The sequence below is a fragment of the Pituophis catenifer genome, unplaced genomic scaffold (genome assembly GCF_029215685.1).
Source record: "Pituophis catenifer annectens isolate HBS135680 unplaced genomic scaffold, rPitCat1.0.hap2 SCAF_1, whole genome shotgun sequence".
NCBI classification, from domain to species: Eukaryota; Metazoa; Chordata; class Lepidosauria; order Squamata; family Colubridae; genus Pituophis; species Pituophis catenifer.
The window spans coordinates 298,344,145-298,364,744 of record NW_027256881.1 but is presented as its reverse complement, the minus strand read 5'-3'; the positions used below and the strand labels follow the sequence as shown (position 1 = coordinate 298,364,744).

At 34.0% G+C, this 20,600-nt stretch overlaps 1 protein-coding gene across 1 annotated transcript in view; it reads right to left on the bottom strand.

The window, feature by feature from the left end:
* The window catches only part of IFT43 (intraflagellar transport 43), a 71,771-nt gene that overhangs the window by 7,193 nt on the left and 43,978 nt on the right, over positions 1-20,600 (bottom strand). The window lies entirely within an intron of this gene.

The window sequence follows — 20,600 nt, the reverse complement described above, 5'->3', positions numbered from 1 at the left end:
CTTGAGTTTTGATATATGAGACAACTGCTGTTTTACTTTTCTGGACGGTCTTTTAATAGGTCTTCCCTGAGGACTGATCTGAACTACTGCTCTTCTCCTCTTCTCTATTTTGCAACATCAATTTGTCTCTTCCTGTCTTCTTTTTGTTCCCAAAACTCAGTGTAGTTTCCTCTTCAACTGTCTCCTTTTTGCATTTCCATCTGAAACTAAACCCATTTTAGCTTATTCCCAGCTTACTGTTTCTCAGCTTGATCATCAATATTGTTCCTTTGCTTTTTTTCTCTGGCTTGCCCCTTTTCAACCTTTTTTTTTTTTTAAAGAAAAACTATTTTCAGACCTGAGAACATCTGAATATCTGCTCCTAAGTGCTGATTTAGCTCCCTCTACTGGGCTTGGAATGAATTATAAATGGAGAATAAAGTACCATATTTTGCCAAAAGAACACAAAGTTTTTTCCTTGAATGGGAGGAGATTATTTTATAATAACTAAGAATAGATATTGCTGTTTAAAAACAAACAAATGTGAGGAAGGAAAGTACATGCCTTTGAAGATTAACTGCAGCTAAAATGGATTACCTGCTTGCTGACTTTATTGGATATAATTGAAGAACTTTATTTTATAGACAATGAATTTTAATCAATAGCTATTAATACAATTTATATTTACACATTTTTTATAGCCCTGCTTTTTTTGAAATGTGCCTTCTAATATGCATAAATACATGTAGACACATGTACACACAAGTACAACACATGTCCTGTATACATTTTTATGAGGAAGAAAATCTCCAGGACAGTTTTACCTGGGAGGACAGGAGGGATAAACTAGTTATGATAAAATATTTTTTTTCTCTGTCTATATTTTTCTTTTGAGGAAAGACTTTTAACTTCAGGATCATCTTCCTGTGGGATGATACAGTATATTTCAATTTTTACAATTTAATGGTGTGGGTGGGTGGGTGTGTTGGAAAATAGTAAGTAAATTATTAAAAGAAAATGATTTATTTAATATAGTATGATTCTATCAATGTATGTATGTCTGAACATATGAGTACATGAGTGCAGTTTTTGAATTAGGTGTGTGCATTACTTTATAGCTGAGTTTGAGTGTATTATTTATATTTAACTTTTTATTTTATATGATTATATCTACTATGAAGTACACTCTCCTATACCCAGTGGTGGGATTCAGCCAGTTCGCACCACTTCGGGAGAACCGGTTGTTAACTTTCTGAGCAGTTTGGTGAACTACTTGTTGGAAGAAATCATTAGGGCAGAGAATCGGTTGTTAAATTATTTGAATCCCACCACTGCCTATACCTCTCAAAACTATATGTGGCCATTAGCTAGATGAAAATTTTCTGTTCTGCTGAATAAAAATATCAGTTCACAGAAATAGACAACAGCGAAATCATTAGGATTCACCTATCCAATACAAGTAGTCCTTGACTTACAAATCAGTCACTTAGTGATGTTCAAAGTTACAATGGACCCCATAAAAGGTGCTTAGGATCCTGTTCTGATGGTTGCTCTCCCTTGATCATGTGATCACATTTCAGACAATCACCAACTGGCCTGCATTTACAGCTGTTTGCAGCATCCTGTGATGTGCCCATGAATTATGATGTTTTTGCTTAAAACCAGTGTTTAGTTCTGGTTTTAGGCAAAATGCCACATGGCAAAAATGGATTCACTTAATGACCATGGCATTCATTTTACAACTGTGGTGTTTCTTATCAACCGCAGCAAAAAAGATAAAATCACTTGTTCACATGGGTGACCTGCTTTATGACCATCACAACTTACAACCCTAATGGGCAGCCGCAGATTCAATTACAGGTGTCAATTGAGGACTACCTTTATCCAAGTCTTGAATAAGTCATGTGTTTAAGACCTAATTCTTTTGTAGAGAAACTTGGTTTTTGAATGCCTTTAAGATGCTCTGGGTGTCCAAATTGCTGGATCAGAGCAGCAATGCCTGCACATGCTAAGAGCCAGAAATTAAAACTAATAAACTCAGCAGCTATTAAAGCAAACCGACAAAATTCACAGACCACAGGGCAACTTCTAATTTAAGTAATGAATTGAGGTCAATTCATACAACTCATTTAATGTTGCAAGGCCTGCTGTGAGCACTGAATACAGTGATGGCTATCCAACTGTTTCACCACAGGACTGAGACTGCCAATTGGTCAAGGCTGAACTGAATTTATCATATACTGGTTATTCTAAAAGTGGAATGGTTATTCTAAATAGTGGAATGAGTCCTCTACAATAAGCCAAGACTCACAAAACATGAAATGAAAAAAAAATCAAGAATAAAAAAAAGACCATGTTTACCTGCAAAATATTGTTTATGTCACGAGTGTTTCCAGGATTGCTGTGGCTACTTGCCTACTCACAAACAGTATGGTTTCAATCAAGCCATCTCCTGTTTGTAATTACCTGCAAGCCTTCCCTGCCCTAGTTAATTGCAGGTTAACTCCCCATATAAGCAAGGATCTTTTCGCTTGCTACTCGGGCCTAGATTCCTGGTTTAGGCCTAAATGCACAGCTCCTGCAGGAAGCTTAGTGCAACGCCGCAGATGGGAGAAGAATGCAGATAAGGACTCCAGACGCCGTTGCAGAGAAACTCCCATGGATGCTTGCCTTTTGCTGTTTTGTAACACGCAAGCTATCATTGGGACTGCTGTTGCTGGACCTTTTTCCTCCCACAAGCTTCAAGCAATGTTTGCTGTTTTGAACTGTTTTTACTTCAGGTGACTTTTAGCTGTGAAGTTTGTGCTGCCCCTACCTTGATGATGTATCGATGCCGAAGCTGCTTACCTTCATGTTAGCTTTATTCTCTTGTGAACTGTTTCGGTATTGTGGAGAGGGATCTAGGGAGATAGCCTTGCTTCACATACCCAGATAAGACTTTGTTTTTAATGTGCTTTCTTAAAGACATAGTGCTTTTTAAATGTTCTAAAGTAAATTATATTTTTACACAAGACGCCTCTGTCAGAATTATTTCAGTCTCAGTGTGTTTACTCATGAGCTGGTTCACGGTCCGGGGTACCCCTCAACCCCATTTCACAACAGTTTAACAGCTCAATATTATTATTTGGAGGCTTTTACAATTTTTTGAAGTCAACCATATTCTTTAGTAAAAAAAAAATATTGAAATATACACTATGATTAGTCCTAAAATTAATTAATAAACCTAGTGTAATTTTCTTAGTAATGATAGGGAAACATTACCCTGATTATCTGTTGAAAGGCAAATTTTGCCAACCATGATTCTTCCAGATTCCTGAACCCTGAGCAATAATAATTTTAAAGTCCATCACCAGAAAAGCTAATGAGGAAAGGAATTGAAAATGGCTTCAAGTGTTTTTAAAATCTTGCAAATGGACAAAAAATAAAAGCAAGAGGAACAAACCAACATGGCTGCATATAATCTAGCTGATAAGTGGAGAACCGGTGGAAAACCCAATGCCTGAAATAGGTAACATATGCCTACATATGGCATTCTAATTAACAAGCTAGTTAAGTGTGGGCTGAACAGCATGACAATCAAGAGAATGCATAGCTGGCTCAAATCATATATTCAAATAATGCTTAAACATGTTGAACATCAAATTGGAAAAAGTATTCAAATTAGACCATAGGATTAAGTCAAGGCACTGTACTTTCTATTTTTTAAACAAATGACATGGAAGAAGGAATACTTTTCCAAATTGCAGCTGATACAAAATTGATAGGAGAGCTAATCTAGTCAGAAACAAAATTCTAAATGTTACTAATAAAGAAATGGGCTAAAAACAATAGAATTAAATTTAGCATAAACAAATGCAAAGTTTACATGGAAAGCAATAGTTTAACTTTATCCTTCATTAGGCAAGATCCACTTTAATCTACCTTCCAATAAGGCAGGCAGATTCCAAATGACTGGTAGAAGAAACATTTTCTAATGATAACTTCAGTTCAAAAGTATAATCAATTACCAAGAGAACATGTGTTTCACTTTACTTGATGTGTTCAAGTAGAATCTCTGTACTGAGTAAAAGAAAAAACTTGACTTGAATGGCTTTTTCCTACTCTTTGGATGTTCTTCCACAAATTAACTCATTACAGATTAACTACACGGTTCAGACTGCTGCATGCAGAGAACGTAACCAGTACAAGATGCAAATTATCAGAAATGCTGATCTAAGGCAAAATGTTAACTTTCATATTTTTATTTAGTTCTCAATAATATCAATAGCATTTACTTCTGAAACCTTTGCATTCAAACAAATAAATAGCTTAGACAAGTGACTCTAGACAGAGGAACAGAGAAGTCTAAGAACTGCATCTCAAATAGACACAACTCAGATTAAGCATTCCAGAACTGTCTAGAGAATTCCTATTGTTAGGCTACCTAAAATATATTGAACAATAATTAAAATACGGAAAATGGTACTTAGTTGAGCTCCTCTGAAGCAACAAGTGTCCAGATTTTCCAACTATGGGTTCAAACCCTTCTAAATGAACTAAGTACAGAATAAGACTGCAAAAGAGGACTAGAATTCCTTGGCAAAAGATCATTATGATTTATATTACTTTATTGGGAATGACTACTCTCTTTGCCTGAAGCTTGTTTCATGGCATATAATTTTATGTTAGGAATGGAAGGATATAGTATGGCTCTCCAAAAACACTAAACTCCATCAGTCTCAACAAGGAAAGCCAATGAATTAATACTGTAACATCTACAAAGCTATAGATACCCTAGCCATATTTTAGGATGACAGGACATATCCAATACCCTATTAGATTAATAATCAAAATATGTTTATGAACTGAGTATATTTATTTATACATAGGTTTGCTCATATGCTCATTGTTAAAATCAATTCCTAAGCAGCTATACTCCCACATAACATTCACAATGATGTTGATCTATGAAAAAAAGACAGAAACTAAATTATGTTTATATTTATATAACATTATTTTTCTGCTTATTTTTCTGTCTTCAAATTACAGGATCGTTCAATTTTACAAGAGGTTGTGAAGCAATGTTCAAAGCTAAAAAATGATCTTGCAGTACTTTTTCAAATTTTCCCAATAATCAAAGCCTGCCTCAAATAATTTATGAGATAGGCTCTGATCCTATTTTATTGACTTGCTGTTTTTAGTAGCCAAATTAGAGTGAAAAAGTCTCCTAGTAATAATCTAGTTTTTATTATAACTACAGAATGCAAGATACAGAGTGCAAGAATATAAATGATAATATTTATGTACAGTGCTATGTTTATAATGTTGATGTACAAAACTAGAAAATTAAAAGACATCAAATAAAGAGATTTAAATAGTTAACTGGCCCATTTTGTGCAATGAGAGTCTTTAAAACAAAAACTTCCTTTATCTAATTTATATAAAAGAAGTTGATTTTTAAGGCATGGAACTTCAACCACATGCAATTCTAATTTCCTTATAACTGCAAAACTTTTTTTTTACTAAGCACTGTTACCTTCTGCATCACGTTTAGGGAATTTTAAACAGGCAAATGGAAGAGGGTCTGATTGAAGATGAAGTTAAATGAAAGAAATTGGTCTCATTTAGCACATGACAGGATTCATCTGTGTTCTCAAGTCCACTGAGGTAGCATCATGAGCGTTTCATATTCATGAGCTGCTGCGACACTGTGTTCCCGCATTTACAAAGCACCATGTTCAGCAAATTCTGTCCCTATAGACACCCCATGCATTTCATGGTCCTGTCAGAGAGACATCAAAGACTACAGTAACCAAATACTAGAAAATGGTTTTAATTAGCAAATTTCAATCTGATAATTATTTTTCTTCTAAATAGATATAAGAAAAATAAAGCAGAAAGCAACAGGCTATAGCCTTCATAAACTGCAAGGAACCAGGAGTTAAGGCAGACACAAATAAGGCTGCTCATTCAATTTTGTAAGGATATTAAGGAAGCTGATGAAACATATGTTCCATAGCAACTGTGTACTGGCTGCCATAATAGAAAACTGAGACTTATAGTTAATTTTTTTGAGATCAGCCTAATAACCATTTTTGGAGTATCTGGGAAGTGGGTTTCAAATCTTTTCAGTAAAAACAAAGCCAAAACTTTAGAAAATTCAGAAGATGACTAAGAAGTCTTCAGAAAGCTGGAACTATACTGCAACACATTGACTCCCTAAAGACAGAGATTAGTCATGTCAATATATAACATTAAACTATGATTTATATTAATCCTGGTTTTATTTATGAAATATCACCTCATTCTCAGCACCCCAGTTGCCTTTCTCCCATCTCCTTTGCTTGCTTACCATTGAACTTAATACAAAAACAACAATGAAAATTTTAAACTTGAAGAGCCAAAGAAAAAGAGCCCCTCTCCCCTTGAAGCAGCCAAAAGAGGATTGAGTTGGCATAAATTGTATTTGACAGTTACCTTATTTTTGTCTTTTTGCCTTTTCCCAACCCCTCAAAACACATCTGCTCTATACAGACATTTTCCATTTAGCTTTTCCAGCAACAAGTAATTTGGGATTATTTGGATTGATAAAATTACCAACGTGCACAGTGTGGTCAGTCTGAACTATTTTTTATGTAAACAAATTTAAGCATACAACTCTTCAAATCCTGCTATGCTATTTCAAAAGTGTCAATTTATTTTTAAACATTTTTCCTTAAAATATCTTGAAATGGTATAGAAACTCTCTGGATGCTCTTTAACACTCACAGAAATCATCATTACAAGCCAAGTGGGCTGCTGGACAGTTCAGTAACAACTGGAGACCTACAACTTCCTCATTCTGGCAGAATATTTCTACTTTGTTGACTAATCTTATCCCAAAAAGTATATTAAAAAGTTACTCCTTCTGGATTCACTGATAGTTTGACAATGGGGTTGCTCATATGCTCTTTTGTTTGTTCTTGTTGTGGTCCCCCAGCAGCCTGCAGAGCTGGCAGCAGAGTCGGACAGTGAGGAGGCTAGGGAGGAACATGGGCCAGTCCTGGAGTCTGGGGAAGGCTCGGACAAGGGCTCTGGGTCGGAGGCAGAGAAAGGGCCATCTGGGAGGTACATGCTGCCTCCGGAGCCTCCAGAGTTGGACCTCAGTGAGGCAGAGGAACAAGGAGAGCCTGTTCCCAGTGCGTGCATGAGCAGAGCTGCCAGAAGGCAAGAACAGTTAAAACAAAAGGGACGACTCAGGAGTAGGGCTTGGAGATGATTGGCCCTTCCCATAAGAGAGGAGCAAAGGCATGTGGGCCTTTGCAGGAAGCAACGTTGTTAATTCTGTGCAGTTTAAAGTCTGAAGCTCTGTTTGATTCTGGACTCCGTGTGGCTTTGCCAATTAGGTCTTAGGCAGCATGTCAAGGGAGATAAAGGTGAGTGATTATCAGCCTTATCCCGAAGGACTCTTTACAACTATTTGGGATTCATCTGTGAATGAAAAGAATTCACAGCTGTTAAAATAAAACAGGTTTTTGGGACTACTCGTGTGTTTTACTGACTCAGGAAGCCTAGGTCAGAACAGTTTTCCTTGGAAGCATAGCTACCAAAAAGACAGGAAAGCTTCCTTAACACGGCCCATTCCAACAACAGTGTTCATAAAACCTCCAAGAGGTTTTTCATACATTTAAATTCTAACATGTTTATGAATGCATGCTTGGTTTTAAATTATAAAGATTATATAGCAATCATTTCTGGAGTTTTCTTCCTTTAAGTAGTATAAGCATAAGAAATTTAGAGATCTTTTTTATGATGGTTGGATGATGAGTAGCAAGAGTATACATGCTTTAAAAATTAATTGGAAGAAGTGTTTTAGAGGCAGTTCAGCTTTCAGGAAAAAAGAGCAAAGCATAAGGTTCAGATTATTTTCAAATGAAATTGTGTCCTAATACACTAAAGAACATAGCATTGCCTTCTTTTCTTGATCATAAATGCACTTAAGAATAATAGAGGCTGAAAATAGCATGACTCATTTTGCTCAGAGGTCCTTAATCAGATATAGTTAAAAATTTGAAAACACATTCTAGATACAAAATAGTTGTTATGGTGGGTTTGACCAATCACAAAACAGACATTCATTTGAAGGCAAAGTTGTCCATCGTCTTATTCTAACAGTGCTTCTGTGTCTATGAAGGTTCATAGATATAGCATAAATGCAGATTATGCTTGAGGCTGATGTTCTGTAGCATACTATTGCCCATGTAGAATTTCTGCAAATTCTTCCACACTGTAAAGTTCTTCTATTTATCATTTAGTTATTTGCTGTAGGCATGGAGTACCAAAACACAGCAACAAGCTAATTATCCCTTTCATTTTTTTAATTACTGGAAATTGTCTCTCTAGCACTAAGTACAGTTTATGTGATCCTTGTCCTCTTAGACTTAGGCAAATCTGAGACATAAAATTTCCTTCATGGCCAATTCAGAATTATAATATATCACTATTATGCTATTCATTGCAATATATATCTTCATAGACACTATAACATTTCAAGTAATCAGACTTCCTAAAATATACCTATTATAATTAACTGCACTCTGAATGGCCTTATCTGAGCAATGTTATATAGTCTTGGAAGCTAAACTGGGTTGAAACTAGTGACTGCGAGGAAATCCCAAAACTGTACACTGAACTAAAAAGTTAAAAAAAAAAAATTACAGAAGAAAGCAATGGCAAACCATTTCCTGAACACATTCTTCAATCATTAAATTTTCAAGAGTTGAGCTTAGTTTGAAGGAAGCATTTAGTTTAAGTCTCATTGTCAATGGGTATAATTTTTTGCAAGATACAAACTAATCCAAAAGCTTCATGGATCTCTGTACTTTGTCCACCTGTCACCCACCTACCTGATAAAAGGAAATCAGAAACATATGTGAGAATTGCAGCTAGAAATGTGTGTCTGAAAACTGAAATTTCATCTAAAGAAGAAAAGAAGCCTCAAATCCAAAGAAGATAACATGAAATTCCAAAGAGAGAAACTGTAGCATCAGGGAACCAAGAGAAGCAGAAATAGACTTCCAATAAGATGTGATGTGCTAAAGTGCAATTTATCTCTTTCTCCCCCCACAAAAAAAGAAAAAAAAAACTTGTGAAGAAAGATGGTAAGCAAGAAATTAATTCATACTATTTCTGCCATTTCCAATATTTTGAGAAATTGATCACATCATATAAACAAGGAAATGGCTGTTTCTTCCTCCGTTCATCTGTTACAGTGCAGATCTCCCTTGGATAGCCTTCTACACAGCTTCAGCTTCTAGAGAAACTGTCATAGATTTGGAGTATGAGACTAAATTGGAGTTTCAGCCACAATTTCTAACTAGTGAGAGTGGTGAATAATTATTTATTCATTCTGCCTAAGCAGGGGGTTGGACTAGAAGACCTCCAAGGTCCCTTCCAACTCTGTTATTCTATTCTATTCTATTCTATTCTATTCTATTCTATTCTATTCTATTCTATTCTATTCTATTCTATTCTATTCTATTCTATTCTATTCTATTCTATTCTATTCTATTCTATTCTAAATAAATTATTTACCAACTTTATTACAGCAGTGGAAAATTGTGGCTGAAACTCCAATTCAGATAGGAATTTACAGAAATTCCATCTAATTTATAGTTTGGTACGTTAGCAGTTTTGAGATTCTAAGAACTTTGAGTTGGCAGTCAGCGACAAACAAATTTAATAAATTATTACTATTATTTCTTGTTTTTCACAATATATTGAGAAACTTGATAAGATTAGAAAAGGAAACTGTTTAAAGAAACCAAGGACTTCCGGGTTGGCTCCGCAGCACCATTGACGGTCTTTTTAGACCGCCGCCCCCGTGATTCCGTTGAGCCGTTCTGACAGCGTTAATCAGCTGTCAAACGGCTTGAAAATCTCCCCTTCGGGAAAAGAAGGGGAGGAGAGCAGGTGGGTGAGGGTAGAGCTCCCTGAAAACCCCTGGATTAATTCCAGGGGTTAGGAGGGTGAGAGCTCCCCGTTCAGCCCACTGAAGCTCCGGATCCGGGGGGACTCTGTTTTTTTTTTACAGAGCTAGGTGTTGCGTCCAATTTCTGCTGTCAAACAGAAGATTAAATGATTTCAAAAAAGCAGGCGGAACAGAAGCAGGAGGACAAGCTTTTTGCAAGTATAACACTTAACTCCGGGGATACAATGTTTCTAATTGGATTTTCTGAGCTGGAAGTTAAGATGGCGTTTCTTTGTTGCGATTTTAAAAGGGAAAGTTAGAAAAAGTTTTTGCTAATAGACTCGTGCTCAGAGACTGGCTTTAAGTTGCTGGAATAGATTTTGAAGAGCTGTTTGGGAAAAGATTGTTTATAAAGAAATTGCTGAATGCTGCTCAAAAGGATGGCTCTGACTTTATGATTTTATGGCTGTGGGAAGAAAGAAAATTTCTTTAAAATAAAATGGCTTCTAAGAAAGGAGATCTTGAAAGTGCTGGATGCTATTTGGAGGTGTCAGAAACGAAACAGTTGTCTGATTTACAGAGTTGTAAGGATTTTGATGCAGAACTTACAGAATTTATAAAAGAAGCCATGAATAATCATACTGCAGCTATAAGTAACCAAATAGCAATTCTTAAAGGGATAACAACAGAAATGACTGAGGAAATCAAAACAACTACGGAGCATGATGACAACTCAGGAGATATTGCAGCAGAGAGGGTGGAAGAATTTTCTCAAGAATTTTCGAGCTTACTCTCTGCTCTTTTCGGAAAAATTGATAGAATCCTTCAAAATTATGACTTGGTTTGGAAAAAAGTAGTAAATGACCAGACTTTCGAAGTTTCAGAAGATGAAGGAGACTTGTCAGTGGCATCTATACATTTAATAGAAAAGAAACAATTGAACTTTTCTTCACAAACTCTTGACAAACTTTGGTTTTACAGACGAAGGAATGAACTGATTTATATAAGCATGAAGAGGCGATTTGGGGGCTCTAAATCAGAGGAAACTTTTTTAAAAAGGGGACAATTTTTGCAGTTATATCAACCTCAAATTAAAATGAAAAACCTCCTCAAAATAGAAGTAGGAGGGATGCAGAAAGATTGGAAAAAATATAAAAAGAAAGCAAGAATGGAAGATTAACCTTTTCTTTTGGCTTTGTAGTTGTTCTACTCATGGTTAAAAATGATTATGTTGTAGGTATTATAACTACTGAGGGGGGAAAAAGTATAAAGTTAAATATTGATTTTTAAATATGATGTACTAATGGTTGATTAATCCTTTTTGGTTTTTTAGTTTATGTATTAATGGTTAATTATGTTGTTGATTATCTTTTAAATTTTAAAAATTGGAGGGAGGAATAATGAAGGGGGGAAATTTAGAAACTTAAAAAATGTAGAAATTTAATCAGTGAATATCTAAGGTTTATTTTTTGTTATGAGATTTCAAAATAAGAAACCAAGAATGGAAGATTAATTTTTTTTTTTTTTGGCTTTGTAGTTGTTCTATTCATGGTTTAAATTGATTATGTTTTAGGTGTTATAACTACTGAGGGGGAAAAAGTATAAAGTTGAATATTGATTTTTAAATATGATGTATTAATGGTTGATTAATCTTTTTTGGTTTTCTAGTTAATGTACTAATGGTTAATTATAAAAATGTAGAAATTTAATTAGTGAATATCTAAGGTTTATTTTTTGTTATGAGATTTCAAAATATCTGAACTTTGAGAAAAGTAGGAGGGGGAAAAATGTTTTTAGGTTTGAATGTTTAAGATTTGTTAATGGTTTTAAAATTCTTAGAGTTATTGGATTACATGTTACTTTGTGTTTATATAAAGGGAGGTTAATGAAATTGTAAAAGGGGAGTTAAGGGGTCTTGGGAGTTATTAAATCTTGCAGTTAGCTAGTTTATTTTAGCGAATGTTTGGTGAAATCTATGCCCTGTTTTTGTTCTGGGAAGTCGGGGGTGGGGGGTGGTGAGGAGGGGTTGAAGATTGAGTTTACCAAATTGATTTTTTTTTCTTTTTTTCTGATGATAGTATGAATGATTGTTTATATTGTATACTTGTTTGATCAGAAAATAAAAACTTTTTTATTAAAAAAAAAAAAAAAAAGAAACCAAGAAATTAATTGCAGTTTTAATTGTACAAGATGCAATAAAAACTAAAGAGGTTGGTATCATTTCTTTAGAGCACAAAGAAATATTAGTAGAAGTTATATCAAAACCTGTTTCAGTTCTGGACAGACTGTTGAACTGACTGAAGCATCTTATTGTATGCCTTTTAGTTCCTCATAGACTCCTGAACATGTTGTTATTAACTTTTTTGGAGATCAAATTAAGATAAAATATTGCAAGTACTCTAGAACTCCAGCACATTTGGAATATGAAGAAAAGCAATTGATATTCCTTCCAGATCTACCTTACAAAATGGAACAGAAGCATGAAGAGTTTCACCAAGCAGACTTCCAGACTTATTTATTGAAGCAGACTTCAATAAATAAAATATTTTCTTATATTTGGATACTGGTATAAGGACATTTTGCAATCTAGAAATGGCTATTCATTACCACAAGGAATGTCCGACTATCCAGAGAGTCACAAAAGGAGCACAAAGTCTATCTAGAAACAATTCATTGGCTTGGAAGCTTGATGAACCTATCAATTGAACAAATTGGGTTTTTTCACCCTTTCTTTTCTTTTCTACCCTTCCTTTCTTCTTCTCCCCCCCCCCCAAAATGTTAGCTAGATTTTAGGGAATGGAGATTAGTTTATTTTTTTTAATTAGATATTTAGAGCTCTGCATAAAGAGTTTTGTTAGTCTTTTTGTTAGATACATTTTGTGTGGTGTAGGTTAAGGTGCTGTCCTAGAAAACAGGAGAATGTGAATTATAGTGCCGCCTTAGATATACAAGAAATATATATTTTTAAAAACACCTGTAAAACTCATTAAAACATAAAACCCCAAAACTATTAAAATTTAAAAATATATAATCTGCAAGAGAGCAACATTCATTTTCCCAACAATACAAACACTTGGCAGGTTCCTAAGCAACATCACTGGATATCCAGACCCGATGGCAATCTCTATCTTCACTTAACAGACAGTGGAAGTGATAAAAACTGAAAGAGCGCTAGACCCATTCAAATTCAGGGAAGTTAGGAAACTGACACAAATAAAAGGGATTCTTGCTTTTCAACAGAGTAACATTTTTAAAGGGAAATTTGGTATAGAAAAATCTTTATAGGAAAGTAAGAAGACAAAAATATATGTTGTCCCAAGGTTTCTATTGAATAAACTATGTTACCATTTAAAGTATTTAAAATATTTAAAGTACAGAGGGAATAATATATAAATTTTTAAACTAAGCATTAATTCAAATTAATATTTACAGAGGCATAAATCATGGAAATATATTTATATATCTAGGAAGGGAAAATACATCAAAATAATATGTGGACAGTTACCAGAAATGAAACAGTTATTTTATATGTTACAATTTTTGAGCTTACAAATACAAGTAATATATGTAAAATTGGTCATTTACTCTTTGAACTGAATAGCAAATGCTACATTTAATTAATTATGCAATTATAAAATTACTTACAAAATGATGAAAAAGAAAAACCAACTGAGTATGTAAATTGTGCTGTATTAAACAATTTAATAGCTGTAAAATAATAAAACCTCATATTTGAGAAACCAGCTAGATAAAATGGTTTCAGCCAAACAATATTCCTTGGCTTAATATAACAATATAAGGATTAATGATTGGCCATGTGCCAATAGTGGTGATTCTATCCTGAAATGTTAACAGACTGCAAAGTTTAAAAAAAGCAAGGCGATTCAGTTGTCTTCCTATTAATTCTATCAATGTTGCCTCAGGGCATAATACAAAAATGACATCTGTAGATGCCACACATTATTGCTTCCTACAGAACAGATTTTAGATTTAATTGTACACTAGCTGTAAGTAATGCAGGAGAACTGAGCCTTACAATTCCTACATTAAGAATACCAGAGAACAATATTCTAATTTTTCTACAATATACATTTTGCAGATGGAAATTTCCTACAACTACTCAATTATAAAACGCAGAATGCAGTTTTATAATTGAGTATGCTGCTTAAGAATGCTGCTTGGTAAAGGAAATAATTGAATTGAAGGAAAACTATTAGTTAGGAGGTTATAAGAACTACTAAGAACTTGTTTTATCCTGGGGACTTCAAATGTTCTCCTCTACAAGAACAAAACAATTTTTAAAAAGCAGCAGCAACCAAAGTCAAAAACGTTTAATTAAAAACCAAAAATAATACTCATTTAAATTACATTAATTTTATTATGTGGTTAAAACATATTGTTCATAATGTTACACCACTGACAAGATAATATAATATCAAAATTCGGATCAGTTTTTATTTTGATAAATATTAATAGAAGCATAAGTTTTAGTATTTCTACTATGTATCATTCTTTTACAGTCAAAAAAATGCAACTGCAAAGCAGTGTAGCCTACCTGAGGAAAACTTCTCTTCAATGCAGTGTACCTGAGAAAAGCTTCTGACGGTAAATGCAAGTAACAGAGATGGCGTAGAAAGCACAGTAAAAAATCTTTATTGGATAGAATATGTTCAAAATTCAGAATGTGAATTCGTAGGAAAAACTGTAAGTCATATAGAAAAAGCTACTTTAAAGTATTACTACATTAAAAGTAATACCGGTAATTATAAAGCTCTAAAATGTTTCTAAAATAAATAGTGATTATCATCATGATTCTGTTAAAACTACCAAAACTAAATAATATTAAATAATACTAGTGCCTATTTATGCATAGTTGTGTTGAGCTATAGTCATATATTCCCTAAGTAGGAACGGAAAGAAAATAGAAACTCTGTATTATTATATATACAGTTACATTAATGAGGACTACTTAAATATATGATCAAAAAGGAACTTCTCATAAATATCTTATTCAATACTGTTAGAGCACAGATATATCTGTTTTATTTAATCCTTTTCATAATTGAGTGGAAAAAAATAAGACAAACTGAATTTCTTTATGTTAGATTTCTTACTGTGAATATGTATGATTTTATACATATATATGATTAGTAGAATTCATGACATTTTCATATCCAGAAACTTCTCAGAAGCCCCTTCATTGCACATGAAGCCGTTATAGCTGACAGCCACTGGGACTGATCACAGTCACTCAGAATCAGATTTTCATAATTCAGACAAGGACTCCAATTGCTGCTTTCTTTCGTGCTGCTATCAGATGAGAAATTGATGGGGGGAGCAAATCCTGAGGGAAAAACACTACAATTAAGGGCTGTGCAGTTCTCTTGCTGTCCCTCTACAGCTGCAATTTTCAAAGGAACTTGCCTTAGGCACTTTCAAATGATGGCACCTCAGTTCTGTAATCATATTTCAAGAGCTTTTCTTAAAGGGTCTTTTAGATAAACTTAGTCCATCAACCACACTTAAGGACTCCACAATCACAGCTACAATATGACAATGTACTGTTTTTCAGAATTTTGGCATGAAAATATCAAACATTTCAAAACACATGCACTTACCATTATCCAACACCTTTACACAAATGATGCACATTATTGCATACTGTTTTAACCATTTATTTCCAGAGTCATAAAGTGTAATTTTTTAAAAAAAGCATTAAAAAATTCAGAAATAAACTTTTTAGATGCCTCCTTGCTGTCATACTTACTGACTGCCAATCAAGCTTGCCATAGAAATTGGTAATTTTTATAAATATTTTCTTTGCTCATTTATAATAATTTTACTGTCTAGCAACTGTTTGACTGAAGTGCAAATCTATCATATTATCAGACCTGCATAAAATACTAAGTTAAATTAAAACTTAAAATAATCATTTTTAATTTGTTCCTTCTGTTAGAAGAATAATTTGGGGTTTCAACTCAAGCTGTGATTGTGCAAATATAAACAAAAATGAGATCAAGACAGCTGTAAGGAAAGAAGAAATATTTATTCCTAAAAGCAAAGTGTTTGCCTTTAAGGGAAGCTGCAGAGAAATGGGGTACAATGACACAGTTATATAGGGAGGTTTGTCCTGGATGTGGAAGTGTCTAGGTACTGATTCTAGGGTGACACTTGAGGGACATGTTTAGGTATGTCTATGATGTTTATTCTTGTGAACATGCAGTTCTGCTGGGAGACCTAATTTAATTAACTCTATTTGTGTTTGCAGACCTTAATCTTTGATATGTGGATTAAGTCTGGGTAACTTGGGGGGATTTGAGGAAGTTTGAGTAAAAGATTTTCTGCCATTTGCTATTTTTAGTTGATTAACTTGGTTTCAGCATATTATCTAGTGGAGACACTGATTCTTAGTCCATTGTGGATTCTGTTAATGTTTTAAGGAAAGATGGAAACACTATAAAGAACAAAGTGTATTTTGATATAAAACTTCTCACACTTTCTCCTTCCAATCTTCATTTTATCCAATCTACAATGTCCTTCTTAAGGAACTGCATCGTATTTTCCTCACCTCTGACCATTAGAATTATAAATATTCCATAGTTTCAGTGGTTAGTATTTGCCAAGACATCTCAGTTATAATGCAAGCATTTTGATCTGCACTGAATGCTCATGTTTAAAACTACGGTAGCTAAAAAAATAATATTTCATGTTAATTGTTTAAGGCAGAATCAATTGAAGTACTGTGAATCTCAAAATAATTAGTAAAGTACTCATCAGTGAGAAGGCCACATCCAATTTTCTCAAAAGGATAATAAACAGGAATTTCAGTAAGAAACATAGTTGGCATAGAGACTGAAGAAAAATGAATCACTCTACAATGCAGCATCTGATTTAAAATCCTCTTTAAATCATATATATAAATAAAACACATATATACCAGACTATATACAAAGACAAAAAATACTTTCTCTCAACTCAGTTGTCAGATAGATTGAGTAGTTTTTGCCTTTAACTTATCCATGTCCTCAGGTACAGGTAGTCCTCAATTTACAACCACAATTGAGCCCAAAATTTATGTTGCTCAGTGAGAAATTTGTTAAGTGAGTTTTGCCCCATTTTACGACTTTTCTCACCACATTTGCTAAGTGAATCATTGCAGTTCTTAAATTAGTAACACGGTTAAGTGAATTTGATTTCCTCATTGACTTTGTTTGTCGGAAGGTCGCAAAAGGGGATCACATGAAACCGGAACACTGCTACCATCAAAAATGTAAGTCAGCTGTCAAGGATCCAAATGTAAATCATGTGACCATGAGGATGCTGCAATGGTCATAAGTGTCAGGCCTGAAAGTCATCTTTTGCCTTGGAGTTTCAGGCCTGCCACATTTACTACTGTGGGAAACTAGGAGGGGGATTGTATGGAGCAAGGGTGATATATAGCCATAACATTCCTTCGCAGGGAGCCAAGGATATCTTGCCCTGCACCTGGAGGGTTGGAACTGGGAGGCATCTCCAGTTGGGATGGGCCGTGTGATGGACATGTGGCTGCTGGGCAGAGACTTGAACTTTCCTTTGGGTGGGGAAACCCTGGAAGTTTTCAGATTCAGGTTTTCCCACATGTGCCAATATGACATCTCTAATAAAATGAAACTTTGAGGAAACTCAAGCCTCGGAGTCTTCTTTCGTTGGGGGTGTTACTTGGAACCCTGACAATAAGTGTGAAAAATCATCATATGTCACTTTTTTCAGTGCCATTGTTACTTTGAATGGTCACTAAATGAACTGTTGTAAGGACTACCTGTTCAGCAATTAGGTTCCATTTGTAGCAACAAGTAACACTGAAATTATGCAATTAGGTTGACCTGGTCAGGACAATCAAATGCAAAAGAGCATAATTTCTGTTTTTTTATTGTATAGTTAATTTCCGAGCTGTATTTCCCATAAACAGAGCTAGTCTAGAAGTCTAGCTAGTCTTTAATTTAGAAAGGAGGTGAATGAGGAGGATATGATTGAAGTGTACAAAATTGTGCACAGTGTAGATCAAGTGGAAAAGGATAAGCTGTTTTTCTTTTCCCAAAATACTAGAACCAGAGTTCAAATAATAAAACTGAATACTGGAAGAATCAGGACAGACAAAAGTTTTTTCTATATATACAACCTGTAGCTAAGCTTTGGAATTTGCTTCCATGAGATGCTTAGCTTTAATGGAAGTGTGATTGCCTCTGAAGTCCTTCTGCTTGGAAATTGGTAGACTTCCTTGTGCAGGCCACTGTGAGAAGAGACTGCTGAACTAAAAGAGCCAAGGGTCTGATTCAGCAGGGCACTGCTTATGTTCTTAATGAAGAACTTAACAAATAAAATAAAGTCCTAATGAATAGCAGGATATAATTGCACTCAGAATGAAGATCTTAATTAAGTTAGTAATGATGATATTGCACAACTATAACTATACTCATTTGTTCTTAGCAAATCAAGAAAAGTGAAGAAATAAAAAATTTCCAAAGAATAGGATACCAACTTCTTGCAAATTGATTATTTTAAAAGACTTAATATTTTTTTTTAGACCGATAAAGCAGTTTGAGCTTGGAATAAGTACCTTGCTCTGTGAAAATTTTTAACAGATAGCATTTTTTCAATTCCCATTTTAGCCTGGCATCTCCCATCTCATCCAGCTCTATTATTGAACTGAGCTCAGTCACTTCTGCCCATTTTCCCTGTTGACATGGATAGAAAATTGAGCAATTACCCTTAAACGCTTTTCTCTTAGATCACCCAGATTGCTACATACACAATATTAAGTCCTCAATTGCCCCTGGCCAAAAGTGGTTCGACCAGGTCTGTCTTTTAGGAATTAAACAATTTTGGTTGCTTGCAAGAGTTTATTATTCCTAGGGTTGTCATCTACTAAATCCTATTAAAATAGCTTCCTGTGGTGCAAACTAGTCTGTCTCTAAGTCTAAAAACAAGATAAAAACAAGACAGAAATTTTAAGTCATTCCACTAATCATTCAATGTGCATTGGTTAAGTATATTCATATACATACATGTACCACAAAGACATGCATTGATTAAACTCTACCATTTCATCTATGCAAACTTTACGAATGAATCCCATATCTAAAACAGAATTTGAATTCAGGAAATTTGTTGGATTTTTTTTAAAAGTGAAGTTTCTAATTTTCATAACTATATTAGAGCTGAATGAAAAAGTGCAATAGCAATGTCTAGAAAGAAATGAAATGTCAGATATAAGATAGACACACAACAATGAGGTTAACTAGTGCCATTGTTCTTTGTTTAAATATTTTCAAAAAGATACAGATACATTGAAAAGATGCAGTAACAAATATACATGCAGTACATACAAATTTGGGATAAATAATATAATGCAATAAAGGGGATAAGAAAGAGTAAGCAATTTTTTTTAAAGGAAAGCATAAGAACAGAGAATATAGCTAAATATAATTTATACCAACATCATTCATCTTTCTAACTCATTTGATTTTATCAAGTCTATATATCACTTCATATATTGTCTTTTCTTCTTTACAGCTCACCTCTATGTCCATTTAACTACAATTTTTTGATCTTCCTTCCATTTCACCCATTCATTTCACTTCATATTTGTTTGCTATTCATCTATTCTGTCTTTTATCATCAAACTACATCAATATAGTTATTTCATATGAATTACTCATTTTATATTCCCACTAATCAAGCTCCCATTAATTTTTTGACCTTATGTTTGATTTTACAACACACAATTCCCATTACATTTACCTTTATGTTTCTCTTAACATACCAAAGTCTTACTTCCATGTAAAAGAAAAGTAGGCATGGGGCCAGGTTCTCTGCAGGACCACCTCCCCCTAAGGACATCTACCTGTCCTAACATGATCAGATAGGATGAGCATGCTCCTAGACCCTTCCCTTAAACATTGCCATTTTATGGAAAGTAGGAAACGTGCCTTTTCCATGGTAGCCCCTGCCTATAAAAAATCTTTTCTCTTGAATTTTGTAGGCCTCTACCCCTCTAGCTTTCTGAAAAGCACTAAAGATGTGGATTTTCTCCAAAGCACTGAGATAGAGTGAGGTGGATGAGAGATTCTAAAGGACTATATGTTAACTTTGGTGACAGTTTTTTAAATGTTTAATTAAATATTAAGCATTTAATAAATGTATGTATCATGTTGGTTTATTATTCATTTATTTTTTAAATGTTGATTGGTAGCTGCCCAGAGTTCAATATAAGATGGGGCTATATAAATGTTTAAAAGAAGAAAGATCAGCCATTTTTGTTCTTTCAACAAATTCATTCTTCACCATAATACCCACATTTTTATCACCATTTGAATGTCTTAAAGTGTTTTCATATATTTTCCCATCTTTAGTGTGCATATTACCAAGATACCCAAATTCAATTAGCTGCTCTAATTTTTCATTAAACTGTATTTTATACTTTATATTTGGGGAAGCAGAGTACAAGAATTTATTAAAGTGCTTGCCTTAAAAACATACATTGAAGAAAAATTGGGTATTAAAATATTTAAAAAGTTGTAAAATAATAATATACATTAATATTCTAATGACTTTTGATATCAAAAACAAAAACAAATAGAACAAAATGCATAACATACAAATTACATTAGAAAGATATCCTGAATTTCTTTGCTGCCTTCCAGCCAAAAAAAGG